The sequence below is a fragment of the Oncorhynchus nerka genome, linkage group LG9a (assembly GCF_034236695.1).
Source record: "Oncorhynchus nerka isolate Pitt River linkage group LG9a, Oner_Uvic_2.0, whole genome shotgun sequence".
NCBI classification, from domain to species: Eukaryota; Metazoa; Chordata; class Actinopteri; order Salmoniformes; family Salmonidae; genus Oncorhynchus; species Oncorhynchus nerka.
In genome coordinates this window covers 21,266,860-21,282,042 of record NC_088404.1, presented here as the reverse complement: position 1 = coordinate 21,282,042, position 15,183 = coordinate 21,266,860, and the positions used below count along the sequence as shown (strand labels likewise).

At 41.2% G+C, this 15,183-nt stretch overlaps 1 protein-coding gene and 1 long non-coding RNA gene across 3 annotated transcripts in view; one reads left to right on the top strand and one right to left on the bottom strand.

Moving 5' to 3' along the window:
• LOC115134036 (uncharacterized) overlaps positions 1–5,763 on the bottom strand; it is a 112,443-nt gene extending 106,680 nt beyond the window's left edge. The window contains exons 1-2 of one of the 2 annotated variants that reach the window (XR_010464683.1): positions 4,133–5,763; positions 3,724–3,855 (exon numbers count right to left, since the gene is read on the bottom strand). This is a non-coding gene — a long non-coding RNA (uncharacterized LOC115134036). The remainder of the gene's footprint in view (positions 1–3,723; positions 3,856–4,132) is intronic. The other variant, XR_010464684.1, reaches the window with a different exon arrangement.
• Positions 1–15,183, top strand: part of LOC115134033 (polypeptide N-acetylgalactosaminyltransferase 18-like) — an 89,554-nt gene that overhangs the window by 59,341 nt on the left and 15,030 nt on the right. The window lies entirely within an intron of this gene.

The following is a 15,183-nucleotide window of genomic DNA, read 5'->3' as shown; positions in this document are numbered from 1 at the left end:
CCCTTGAACTTAGCGACCTTTTGCCACATTTCAGGCTTCAAACATAAAGATATAAAACTGTATTTTTTTGTGAAGAATCAACAAGTGGGACACAATCATGAAGTGGAACGACATTTATTGGATATTTCAAACTTTTTTAACAAGTCAAAAACTGAAAAATTGGGCGTGCAAAATTATTCAGCCCCCTTAAGTTAATACTTTGTAGTGCCACCTTTTGCTGCGATTACAGCTGTAAGTCGCTTGGGGTATGTCTCTATCAGTTTTGCACATCGAGAGACTGACATTTTTTCCCATTCCTCCTTGCAAAACAGCTCGAGCTCAGTGAGGTTGGATGGAGAGCATTTGTGAACAGCAGTTTTCAGTTCTTTCCACAGATTCTCGATTGGATTCAGGTCTGGACTTTGACTTGGCCATTCTAACACCTGGATATGTTTATTTTTGAACCATTCCATTGTAGATTTTGCTTTATGTTTTGGATCATTGTCTTGTTGGAAGACAAATCTCCGTCCCAGTCTCAGGTCTTTTGCAGACTCCATCAGGTTCTTCCAGAATGGTCCTGTATTTGGCTCCATCCATCTTCCCATCAATTTTAACCATATTCCCTGTCCCTGCTGAAGAAAAGCAGGCCCAAACCATGATGCTGCCACCACCATGTTTGACAGTGGGGATGGTGTGTTCAGGGTGATGAGCTATGTTGCTTTTACGCCAAACATAACATTTTGCATTGTTGCCAAAAAGTTCAATTTTGGTTTCATCTGACCAGAGCACCTTCTTCCACATGTTTGGTGTGTCTCCCAGGTGGCTTGTGGCAAACTTTAAACGACACTTTTTATGGATATCTTTAAGAAATGGCTTTCTTCTTGCCACTCTTCCATAAAGGCCAGATTTGTGCAATATACGACTGATTGTTGTCCTATGGACAGAGTCTCCCACCTCAGCTGTAGATCTCTGCAGTTCATCCAGAGTGATCATGGGCCTCTTGGCTGCATCTCTGATCAGTCTTCTCCTTGTATGAGCTGAAAGTTTAGAGGGACGGCCAGGTCTTGGTAGATTTGCAGTGGTCTGATACTCCTTCAATTTCAATATTATCGCTTGCACAGTGCTCCTTGGGATGTTTAAAGCTTGGTTTAAATCTTTTTGTATCCAAATCCGTCTTTAAACTTCTTCACAACAGTATCTCGGACCTGCCTGGTGTGTTCCTTGTTCTTCATGATGCTCTCTGCGCTTTTAACGGACCTCTGAGAGTATCACAGTGCAGGTGCATTTATACGGAGACTTGATTACACACAGGTGGATTGTATTTATCATCATTAGTCATTTAGGTCTTCTGGAGAGAGTTTGCTGCATTGAAAGTAAAGGGGCTGAATAATTTTGCACGCCCAATTTTTCAGTTTTTGATTTGTTAAAAAAGTTTGAAATATCCAATAAATGTCGTTCCACTTCATGATTGTGTCCCACTTGTTGTTGATTCTTCACAAAAAAATACAGTTTTATATCTTTATGTTTGAAGCCTGAAATGTGGCAAAAGGTCGCAAAGTTCAGGGGGGCGAATACTTTCGCAAGGCACTGTACATACATACATACATACATACATACATACATACATACAGTTGAAGTCGGAGGTTTAAATACACTTAGGTTGGAGTCATTAAAACTTGTTTTCAACCACTCCACAAATTTCTTGTTATCAACTATAGTTTTGGCAAGTCGGTTAGGACATCTACTTTGCGCAAGACACAAGTAATTTTTCCAACAATTGTTAAAACAGATTATTTAATTTATAATCCACTGTATCACAATTCCAGTGGGTCAGAAGTTTACATACACTAAGTTGACTGTGCCTTTAACCTTTCTGGTGCAGGTCTTCCGCTAGACAACATCCGGGGTGAAATTGCAGAGCGCCAAATTCAAAATGGTCATAATAAACATTCCTAAAAAATACAAGTGTTATACATCGGTTTAAAGATGAACTTTTTGTTAATCCAGCCGCTTTGTCAGATTTCAGATTTTACGGCGAAAGCATACCATGCGATTATCGGAGGACAGCGCCACGCTTACAAAAGCATACAAACATTTTACAACCAAGTAAGGGAACACCCCCCTGAAATGGACAAAAATGAATGGGAAGTCATTGGCACTGGACAAACCATATACACGGTGTCCAATACCACTCAATTCGGAGTCGTTTCGTTCAAAGTTGATTGCAAATGCCATATGGCAAATGCCAGGTGTAACACTTCACGCTCCACCGTGGTTTTTCATATTGCAAATGCAACACAAGTCAACATCCAAAAGCAAAATTTTGAAAAATTGGGAAAAATAAATCATAAACCTAGCAACCTCTTAAAGAGCTGACCATTTTACGAAATTCTTTCGATATTTTTTATTTTTTTTTGTCAATTACACATGTGTAAGAACTGTATGAATATACTTTTGTCCAATTTTATTAGGAAGTCAAAAGTCATAGTCACTTTTTTGGGGCCAAATGCCATAAGAAATTTGACGTGCTCAAAAATCCTGCAGAAATGCTAAATTGACTGGCCTGATGAACACAGGATGGCCGGGCAGTGATAGTGGTTCCTCTCCATCACTCGTTGTGTTGATTTCATCATGTCCATTTGGTGATGTTTTTTCACTGTTGAATCATATTGCAAATGCACGTGCATTTATAATATGTTTCAATGGGCATGTACCATCACGAATTTGTCATGCTCAAAAATCCTGCAGAAATGCAAAATTGACTGGCCTGATGAACTCGGGATGGCTGGGCAGTGATTCTGGTTCCTCTCCATCGCTCGTTAGGGTTGATTTCAGAATGTCACTTTGGTGATGGTACCTCACTGTTTAAACATATTCCAAATGGACAAGAGTCACCAGCAAGTCACCGTCCATCAGTCAATTAGATATCATTCTGACACCAAACTGACACCAAACCCACTTTTTCCAACTATCACATACTTCAGAGCTGGCCCAAAATTCACAACGCCTTCTGTTCAATCCATAATAAAAACGTAAAAAACATAGTTGCGTTCTAGCTGCGGGTCCAGTTCTGATGTTATGTGTAGGCCTAGCTGAGGGTACCCCGAATCCCAAGTTTCTGCTCGATAGGTCATTTGGTGCCCGAGCAAGACCCTAATTGGTGCTTAAAATCCACTTTTTTCCATGCCTTGCTACGGTGTCCTTGAATGAGCTATCGGACAGAAACGTTGGGGGTCCGTCTATATGGGCCGAGGCGGTCGCAATGCACCTAGTCTTGCGACTCTGGGACATTTTTAAATGTCATTTTCGTGATGCAAAAATGATTTGAAGTTATTGCAAATGTACGAGGCTGTTTCTCGGTCCGAGAACCTTCTAGAGCCACGTAACTCACCACGCACTATCGACCTGAGGTCTAGAACAGGTTTCTAAAGTTTCGGAACTCTAGGTCTGACGGTTCTTTAACGTCTTGATTCTAGCCATCCTGGATCCGGGATCGTGAATACAGCCTCAAGCTCATTACCATAACGCAACGTTAACTATTCATGAAAATCGCAAATTAAATGAAATAAATATGCTAGCTCTCAAGCTTAGCCTTTTGTCAACAACACTCATCTCAGATTTTCAAATTATGCTTTTCAACCATAGCAAAACAAACATTTGTGTAAGATTATTGATAGCTAGCGTAGCATTCAGCATGCAACATTTTCACAAAAACAAGAAAAGCATTCAAATAAAATCATTTACCTTTGAAGAACTTCAGATGTTTTCAATGAGGAGACTCTCAGTTAGATAGCAAATGTTCAGTTTTTCCTGAAAGATTCTTTGTGTAGGAGAAATCGCTCCGTTTTGTTCGTCACGTTTAGCTACGAAAAAAACCTGTATCCAGGAGTGTAATTATCCCGCAAGCTCATTAGCATAACACAACGTTAACTATTCATGAAAATCGCAAATTAAATGAAATAAATATATTAGCTCTCAAGCTTAGCCTTTTGTTAACAACACTGTCATCTCAGATTTTCAAAATATGCTTTTCAACCATAGCAAAACAAGCATTTGTGTAACAGTATTGATAGCTAGCGTAGCATTTAGCGTTAGCATTCAGCGGGCAACATTTTCACAAAAACCAGAAAAGCATTCAAATAAAATAATTTACCTTTGAAGAACTTCTGATGTTTTCAATGAGGAGACTCTCAGTTAGATAGCAAATGTTCAGTTTTTCCTGAAAGATTCTTTGTGTAGGAGAAATCGCTCCGTTTTGTTCGTCACGTTTGGCTACCAAAAAAACCGAAAATTCAGTCATCAAAACGCCGAACTTTTTTCCAAATTAACTCCATAATATCGACTGAAACATGGTAAACGTTGTTTAGAATCAATCCTCAGGGTGTTTTTCACATATCTCTTCGATGATATATCGTTCGTGGAAGTCTCCTCTCTCCTCTGAATCACATGGACGAATGCTTGCAGCTGGAGATTACGCACCAATTTCGACAAAGGACACCGGGCGGACACCTGGTAAATGTAGTCTCTTATGGCCAATCTTCCAATGATATGCCTACAAACACGTCACAATGCTGCAGACACCTTGGGGAAACGGCAGAATGTGTAGGCTCGTTCAGGGCGCATTCTCAGCCATATAAGGAGACAATGGAAAACAGCGCCTCAAAAATGTTGCTCATTTCCTGTTTGAAGTTTCGCACTCACAGATAATATCTTTGCAGTTTTGGAAACGTGTGTTTTCTTTCCAAAGCTGTCAATTATATGCATAGTCGAGCATCTTTTCGTGACAAAATATCTTGTTTAAAACGGGAACGTTTTTTCATCCAAAAATGAAATACTGCCCCTAAGTGTTCCAAGAGGTTAATAGTTCCAACAAGGTTAACTAATGCAGGCAGTGTATGTCTCTACACACCCCAATGTGTCCCTCCTTCCAAGCTGTGTGTGTGTGTGTGATTTAGTTTTTCTTTGAAAATTTATGGGAGAAATGACTGATTTACAGTTCATGGGGGTTACCTAATCACACCGGGCTATGCACACACACCGGGGACACCGTGCGCTCCACCGCATAACACGGTGTCTGCACGGTCCCTCTCGCTCTCCGGTAAGCATGGGGAGTTGGCTCAGGTCTCCTACCTGACTTAGCCACACTCCCCGTGCGCCTCCCCCCCAATACATTTTTGGGGCTGCCTCTCAGGCTTCCAGCCGCGCTGCCATGCTGCCTCTCATACCGGCGCCTCTCCGCTTTCACTGCCTCCAGCTCTGCTTTAGGGCGGCGATATTCCCTTGCTTGTGCCCAGGGTCCCTTGCCGTCCAAAATCTCCTCCCAAGCCCAGGAGTCTTGTGTTTTCGGCCGCTGCTGCTGCTGCCTGTTACCACGATGCTTGGTCCTCTTGTGGTGGGTGTTTCTGTAACGGATATCGTCCTCTTCGTCTGAGGAGGAGTAAGGATCGGACCAAAGAGCAGCGTGTTAAGTGTTCATGATGATTTTTTATTAAAACTCAGAACACTAAACAATAAATGACAACGTGAATTTACAAAACCGAAACCGTAGCGTGTGGCCCAAACACACACACACGGAAACAAACACCCACAAACCAAAAGTGAAACCCAGGCTACCTAAGTATGATTCTCAGAGACAACTAACGACACCTGCCTCTGATTGAGAACCATACTAGGCCGAACACAAAAACCAACATAGAAAAACAGACTGCCCACCCCAACTCACGCTCTGACCATACTAAAACAAAGAATAAAATAACAGAACTATGGTCAGAACATGACAGACGGTAAGAACAAATTATCCAATTTAGGAAAGTTGTGTTCCTGGTTGAAATGCTGGTGAGTTACCACGTCTCTGACATACAAAAGTTATTTCCGGCTGTATATAATAATGTAAAGAACGTTTTGGGCTAATAAAGTGATCAAAAATTATTTTTTTAAGTTTCAAATTTGCTTTGGAGCCTGAAACAAGGCAGCCATGCCTATTGGCACCATCTTTCCATAGAGCTGCTCAGCTAGAAAAAAGTCACACTTCAGCAGAGATGCTCAGCAATTAGGGCTGTCAAACGATTTAAAAAATATATATACTTTCTTTGTTCTCGATTAACTTATCGCCAAGAAAGGTTAGTTGAAAAATGGGCGCCGGAGCTTTCCATTAGCTAAGCTGTAATGGGTATGGAGGATCACATATCATGTTACAATTCTGTATAAGTCACAAGCTGCTACTGTTAGAATTGGGTTCGTTAGCTTCAAATCTTTTGACCTTTTGACCTGTTGTGTTCTAGAGTTGAATCTAGAGGCATTCAGTCATTGCATTCTAAGCATTCTTATTTGGTTCGCTAGCTAGCATAACTAGCTAGCTACTTCTATGCAAATTAAGTATTTGCTGTTATCTAAAGAAACGTATTGGAATGTTTTTATGGATGAACTTTCTGTATGTTTCCCTTCAAATAATTGTTGCTCCGCTGTACTGCAGCGCCAGCTGTGCCATCAGAGACTCTGGGTTCGCGCCCAGGCTCTGTCGTAACCGGCTGCGACCGGGAGGTCCGTTGGGCGACGCACAATTGGCCTAGCGTCGTCCGGGTTAGGGAGGGCTTGGTCGGTAGGGATGTCCTTGTCTCATCGCGCACTAGTGACTCCTGTGACGGGCCGGGCGCAGTGCACGCTAACCAAGGTTGCCAGGTGCACGGTGTTTCGTCCGACACATTGGTGCGGCTGGCTTCCGGGTTGGATACAGGCTTGGCTTGGTTGGGTTGTGTATCGGAGGACGCATGACTTTCAACCTTCGTCTCTCCTGAGCCCGTACGGGAGTTGTAGCGATGAGACAAGATAGTAGCTACTAAAAACAATTGGATACCACGAAATTGGGGAGAAAAAGGGGTAAAAATTCAAAAACATAAAATATAATAATAATTGTTGCTCAAAGTTGTGCGCATAATGGATGTTTTGGCACCACAGTGAGACCTATAGCTGCTGCTACTTCCCAACTAAGCTCATCCCAGGCTATTGCACACAGTGCATATAATCCTGGGGTATCAATGATTCAAAGTTTGCCTTAGTTGGAGTAACCATAGAATTCAATGGGGGTGACCTACTGAGTAAATTATTTGTCATTTAATTTTAGCGAATCACACAACAGTTGTGGGAGATGATTGGTTGGTATATTAAGGCTATGCCTATGTGCTGGGTGTTTCTCCTGTTCTTTCTGTATTGGCTAACAAAGTTAGACTAAAAAGTCTATCAGACTCTTTGCAGATTTGGGCTGAAGTTTCTGGGAAAGAAATGACTTGCCGACCAACAGCGGAGCGCGTTGTGTTTCACTTAGTGTCTGTGGGGAAACCCTGATTTGTGGGTGGAGAATGGATGTAATAAATGCGGTACTAAATTGACTCCGTTAATTAACGTATTAACTTTGACAGCCTTATCAGAATAATACATCATTTACTACCACAGCTACTCCAGCCTCCTTCTACCCTACACAGACGGTTCAACAAACAATGTTTTCAGAAGAATGTGTTGTTTTTATCTTCATATCAAATGCTGTCTGCTGAGCGCTCATACTGATTTATAATACTGCCATCTAAAGATGCATTAAGTTTCCTATATTTTCCATTTGTGAACATTGGCTACCTACTGTGACAGACCCAGTGCAAGGAATTGCGAATGATACATTGAAGAAAAACAAATCCCACCTTCTATTGTACCTTAAAATAAATAGCTATTTCATGAAAAACAGTGTGTAGACAGTATTGGTGCCTGTAACTTATGATTCTACTTTCAGACTAGCAGTAGATGGTACACAGTGTGACACTTCCAAGTTCATAAGCTCCCTGATTCCCGAATCGGAGCGCAGGACACATAGGCCTCACAACCTTCAAAGCCAGATGAATTTCAGCTTCTACTTAGGATAGCAAATCAATATTTGGGTTTGGACCACTCAGGATATTGAATGAGAGTGTTGTATGGAGAGGAGAGCAGAGTTGGTTCGTTGCCAGAGGTAAAGTCCATCTCAGACCCTCTCCCCTGGGACCAAGGAAAGAGCACACTCCTGAGCACACTGGAGGAGCAAAAACAAATTTTATGCACACAGAAAACAAATACCCACTAATGTGGAGGAGTTGACATGTGCAAAAAGATGAGTGCAGGATAAACAGGCTCTGCAATAATTCATTCATATCGGAGTGAACAGATTAATTAGGAATTAAATTAATTATCTATGGAATTTAGATTTAGGGCCTTCTGGTATTGGAGTTCAATAGTTAGTCTGGGCACAGCAGTCTGTACCAGCATAAATTACTAGCTGCACTGCTGAGATGAAAATCAAATGTAATTTGTTTCAGACATAACAGCAATATGCAATCATTGAACTGTTTTGCATTTGTTAACCACTGTGAACCTGCCTTATGTTTTGAAGATGACAGCGTTATAATCAATGTAATATTTATAGAAACCCTTCTGATATCTAACACATTGAAAAAAGACAGTTAAAACATACAGTATACAGAATACATACAGTATACTATTAAAATACTATTTAAAATGATCACAAAGCAATCTACTTTCAATGCTAAAATCTCCTTTATTTGGTATGCCAGTAAGGAACTTCAGCGGATTAGTCTTTTCTCATTCAAGTTGAAAGATAAAAATGAAACGCAACAGCCACAACATGGTGGGAACTCGGCTGTAAGAGATTACACCCAATCCCAATATAGCCAATCTCCCCTCAACTTCGGCTAAAACCAACTTTCACCTGTGGGACCTCTGCCATGAGGTACACCTGAAAGACAGTGGCAACATGGTGGGAACTCGGCTGTAAGAGATTACACCCAATCCCAATATAGCCAATCCCCCCTCAACTTCGGCTAAAACCAACTTTCACCTGTGGGACCTCTGCCATGAGGTACACCTGAAAGACAGTGGCAACATGAGCCATGAAACGGACACCTGAATGATCTGCTCTCCATGTCCACGGGCTCCTCGCTGTTTGGATGAGCCTGATGGCAGACAGCAGGTTTGGGGCTGGTGCTGTTCCGTAGCATGACCAGAGGCTGGTCCGGGGAGAAGTAGAGGAAATAAGTCCTGCCCCTGACCAGCCAGAGACACACAGGGGACATGTTGTAGGAGCCAAGACATTTACAATTAATTGGGGTTGCTAAGAAAAAGTTGTGTCAATGTATCTTGCAAAATATTATGGACGTTACCTGGCCAGCGCTATCTCCTGAGGGTAGATAAAATATAGGGAAGGTGGGCAGGTACCCTTAGGAGTGGAAGCCAATGCACCCCTCTGCCCACACCAGATCCAGAGGCTTTTTTAGCCAGATGGCTGGCTCCTCTCAGGATCGTGGAAGGTGATGAGCTGCCTGGTCTACCTCTACGTGTAGTGGAGTAATATTTATCATATAGGCTAAGCATATATTATACTGTATATACCTCACATGTAACACATCATAAGACTATGTAATTTGTATGTTAACAAAGTCTATTGAACGGAATATCTGACTCCATATGATACTATAGTTAAACCATGTGCAATTATTATGCATTTAGCTGTGTAAGCCAGTCAAAACTGTTCGCTGCTCTGGCCCCCCAATGGTGGAACAAACTCCCTCACAACGCCAGGACAGCGGAGTCAATCACCACCTTCCGGAGACACCTGAAACCCCACCTCTTTAAGGAATACCTAGGATAGGATAAAGTAATCCTTCTCACCCCCCTTAAAAGATTTAGATGCACTATTGTAAAGTGGCTGCTCCACTGGATGTCATAAGGTGAATGCACCAATTTGTAAGTCGCTCTGGATAAGAGCGTCTGCTAAATGACTTAAATGTAAATGTAAGATCTGGGAATGGTCATGAGAAGCGAATATAAAAGTAGGCATTATTTAATATCTTTGTCAAATGAATGGATTCACATACAAGGCATAAAGCTTAAGTTACAAGACAATACTGACATTAACATAGGATCTGTATGCTTAGATAGTATTCACAAAGGCTAACTTACAAGACAAAGCATGAACTAATCAGACCTACTCAGGCCATGGGCCTTACAACCTTATTCCATGGGCAGGATACAGGAGAAGCGAGAGAACAGACTTTCATTCCATTTATATCAGATATGACATGTTTGTATTCAAAATCAATTGTTGACCAATCCACAGACCAAACCAAAGGTAGCAAAAATAAGCACTGATGCACATTAATCTCCTTGATGAGCTAATATTGTCCCCTTCTTCATTGCCAATGTCAATCTTCTTTGATTTTTAGCTTTTTGCCTTATGGCACTTGAAGAGCCCACAGAAGCCCATGTTGACTGTTTGACTATTAAATCAACACTGAGCTCAGGAAGAGCAAAGTTTAAAGTTTTGTCCAGTTCTGTGACATCATCGATGTCATTATGTGAAATATGGTGTAATAGGACTACCAACCAAGATGATGTGGTACAGATGGTGCAACCAACCTAGGACCAAAATTCAAAATCATGGACCAAGTAACAAACTAGCTAGATTTGCAATATTCGATTAAAGACAACAGTAATAATGAAAAGTATCTTAAACATGATCCCTGATTTTAAAATGTAATTCCAATTTGTGTTTTATGGTGTGTAAAAAGCAGTTTGACAGTGGCCTTTTTTGATTCAATGTGATTCACCATTATGTACGGTGCCTTCAGAAAGTATTCATACCCCTTGACTTATTCCACATTTTGTTGTTACAGCCTGAATTCAAAATGGGTCCAAAAAAAATATATCTTATTTTTTTTGCATATTTATTGATAATGAAATGCATAAATATCTCATTTACATGTTAGAATCACTTTGGCAGCAATTACAGCTGAGTCTTTTGGGGTAAGTCTCTAGGAGCTTTGCACAACCGGATTGTACAATATTTGCACATTATTCTTTTAAAAATTATTCAAGCTCTGTCAGGTTCATTGTTGATCATTGCAAGACAAGTCTTTCCATACATTTTGAACACGATTTAATGCAAAACTGTTACTAACTGTAATTTAATAACTTCACCATGCTCAAAGGGATAGTCAATGTCTGTTTTTTTCTCTCCCATCTACCAATTGGTGTCCTTTGTGAGGTATTGGAAAACGTCCTTGATCGTTGTGATTGAATCTCTGTTTGACATTCACTGCTCGATTGAGGGACCTTAAAATGATCTGTGTGTGGGTTACAGAGATAAGGTAGCCAGTCAAAAATCATGTTACACATTATTATTGCGCACACAGTCACTCAGTCCATGCAATTTATTATGTGACTTGTTAATTAAGCACATTTTTGGCTTGCCATTACAAAGAGGTTGATTACTTATTGACTCAACATTTCACCTTTTTAATTTTCTATTCATTTGTAAAAATGTTGACTAATTCCACTGACATTGTGGTATTGTATGTAGGCCAGTGACCAAAAATCCCAATTTAATCAATTTTAAATTCAGGCTGGGACACAACAAAATGTGGAAAAGTCAAGGGGTGTGAATAATGTCTGAAGGCACGGTACCTCTTTTCTACCACAATAAAGATCCAAGGAATATTATTACTAGGGCTGTCAAAGTTAACAAGTTACATTTAACTTTTGAAAATTTTAACACCGTTAATTAGTTTGACGCCTTTAATCACATCTACATTTTTTCACCCAAAAGTCTATGTTTCTACACAGACCCTTTTTAAGCACTCTGTGCTCTTGGATGGCAGCTAGCATCAGCAGTAGAGTGGTCTGTCTCTCTGGTGGTGCTAAAACATCCACTATGCCCGCTGTTTTGAGCAACAATTTGATTGAAAACTTACAGAAAATTCAACCATAAATACATTGCCAGGCATTTCTTTAGATAACAGCAAAGACTTAATTTGCACAGACGTAGCTAGCTAGTTATGTTAACTTTAGCTAGCTTGCTAACCAAATAAGAATGTTTAGAATGCCATGGCTGAATGCCTCTAGATTCAACTTGAAATTCCCACAATGAATTTAATCAGAATACGATGTCCATTCCACTTAGCTACTGTTTTTGTTGTAGTTCTCAGGTAAAAATACTGAAGCAAATAATCCCAATTCTAGTAGCAGTTTGTGACTAGTTCGTAATGAAGAATATGGGATAAGAAGTATCCTACGTACCATAAATTTACTCCACAGCTAGCTTGAAATGTTGCAGATGGAGCTATTGAATGAGATTTTTCATATCTCAAACGGTTTGTACTGTACGTTGTCAAGGAGGATGGTTCCATGTGTCTGCGAGCACAGGATCACTCATTCGAGCCCATTATGGGGACAGGGACAGTGGAGGAATCTATACTGTTAGCAACACACTGACGTCCGTTTCATTACTATACATCATGGTTAGGCTCGCTCCCATTTGCAACTCTCATGACCTGCTTTTGCACTAGCCCCATCTTTCTCTCAGACATTTACCTTAGAACCTGGTCCTGCCCCCTCCAAGGTTTTAAAGTTAATATATTAAAAGGTTTGTCTTCGTGATTTGAATGTATTCATGTAGATCTGAATGACATCTATATTGACAGCATTGCTTTTTAAAGTGAAACTCAAGGCAACAAAAAAACTGCAGCGGTATTACACATATAGTACCATGGGAAAGTATTTGACCCCTTTCAGATTTTCTCTATTTTTGCATATTTTTGACACTGAATGTTATCAGATTTTCAACCCGAAACCTAATAATTGAGGGAACCTGAGTGAAACAATAACACAAAATTGTGATGCATAACTTTTGTTTCTTAAATGAATCAAATAAGTAACACTCAATGCCCCTGTGTGGAAAAAGGGATTTCCCCCTTACACTCTAACTGGTTGAGCCACCTTTAGCTGCAATGACTGCAACCAAATGCTTCCTGTAGTTGTTGATCAGTCTCACATCGCTGTGGAGGAATTTTGGCCCACTCTTCCATGCAAATATGCTTTAACTCGGCGACATTTGTGGGTTTTCGAGCATCAACTACTCGTTTCAGGTTCTGCCACATCTCAATCGGGTTTAGGTTTGACTAGGCCATTCCAAAACGTAATTTTTTTTGCTTTTCAACCATTCTATGTAGACTTGCTTGTGTTTTTGATCATTGTCTTGCTGCATGACCAAGGTACGCTTCAACTTCAGCTCGCAGACAGTTGGCCTGAGATTCTCCTTTTAGAATTTACCACCATGCTTAACCATTCTTTCTGCAGAATGCTGTGTTTGGTTTGGTTTTCGCCAGACACAACAGGACCGATGTCCAAAAGTTTGATTTTGATTTGTCACATGCTTCGTAAACAGGTGTAGACTTAGTGACATGCTTACTTATGAGTCCTTTTCGAACAATGCAGAGTTAACATGAAATATAAATAGTGACCGAAGAAATAAATACAGTGAATAACAATAACGAGTATAAATAACATGGCTATATACAGGGAGCACCAGTAGCGAGTCGAGTCAGTGCAAGTGAGTTAGTGCAACAAAAGGGTCAATGCAGGTAGTCCCGGTAGCTATTTAGCAGTCTTGTTTAGCAGGCTTATGGCTTGGGGATAGAAGCTGTTCAGGGTCCTGTTGGTTCCAGACCTGGTGCACTGGTACAGCTTGCAATGTGGTGACAGAGAGAACCGTCTAAGGCTTGGGTGGCTGGGGTCTTACATTTTTTTTTGGGGGGGGGACCTTCTTCTGACACAGCCTGGTATAGAGGTCCTGGATGGCACGTGCTCGGCCCAATGATGTACTGAGCCTTACCACCCTCTGTAGCGCCTTGCAGTTGCCATACCAAGCGGTGATGCAGCCAGTCAAGATGCTCTTAATGGTGCAGCTGTAGAACCTTTTTGAGGATCTGAAGGCCCATGCCAAATCTTTTCAGCCTCTTTTGAGGGGGAAGAGGTGCTGTCGTGCCCTCTTCACATATGTGTGGAACATGTTAATTCCTTAGTGATGTGGACACTTAGGAACTTGAAGCTCTTGACCTGCTCCACTACAGCCCCGTCGATGTGGATGAGGGCCTGCTCGCCGCTCCATTTCCTGTAGTCCACGATCAGCTGATGTTGAGGGAGAGATTGTTTTCCTGGCACCACACTGCCAGGTCTCTGAACTCCCTATAGGCTTCTCACAGTTGTTGATCAGTCCTACTACCGTTGTGTCATCAGCAAACTTGATGATGGTGTTGGAGTCATACAAGGCCACAGTTGTGGGTGAACAGGGAGTATAGGAGAAGACTAAGCACACAACCCCGAGGGGCCCCCGTTTTGGTCAGCATGGCGGATGTGTTGCCTACATTCACCACCTGGGGGCAGCCCGACAGGAATTCCAGGAACCAGTTGCAGAGGGAGATATTCAGTCCCAACTTGATTGGAGTCCACCTGTGGTAAATTCAATTGCTTTTCAATTGCTTGGACATGATTTGGAAAGGCACACCTGTCTATGAAAGGTCCCACAGTTGTCACGATGTGGCCCTTTGGGGTGTATATCATGCCCCCCCTCTCTCTCCCACCACGAGTTTTAGGACTTTACGACAGGTCATACATTCCTGGCAGAGACTCTCTCCCCCAGGTCATGCAGAAAGAGAGGGGAAATAAACCTATGGAACAACGAGTTTATCTTTGTTCTACTCCTATTCCCCAAATTGGAGGATTAAACAATATTTCTATTTTTGAGAATGTGGGAATGGTCTGTGGGTATTTAAAGAACAATCCTGTCGAAGTTGAACAATGGTAGTTTTGGAAGTGTACATTTATGTTATTAGTTTTCTACCTGAATGTTGTGTAAAATATATTGTTGAATATGAAACTATTTGTGAGAAGATGTAATGTCATGTTGGCCTTCTAAACGAGATACTTGTTTAGTTATAATATTTTAACTAGTCAGTGGCCACACCCCCATGAGCCCAGACATTACATCAGGGGTCATAGAACCGCCCTTTTCCATAGTGTTAAAACCCACTTCCTACAAAATATACATTAAGTCAGAGAATGCCGGGAAGGAGTCCCCACATTGGAATGGCTACAATTCTTTAGGCCATGGAGACCAGACAGCTGTAGTTTTGGCTACATGGCTAGAAATGGTTCAACTCCGAGACTATCGATTCACTTCTGAAGGAGAAAATTCTAGACGACACAAATTGCTGGTCTGCAACTAGAAATTACGTAAACCTAGAACGAGAATACCGACAACCGCCGAAGCATCTATCTATGAGAACATTTCCGAATGGTACTCTGAAGTAGCTATTCTAACAACTTACAATC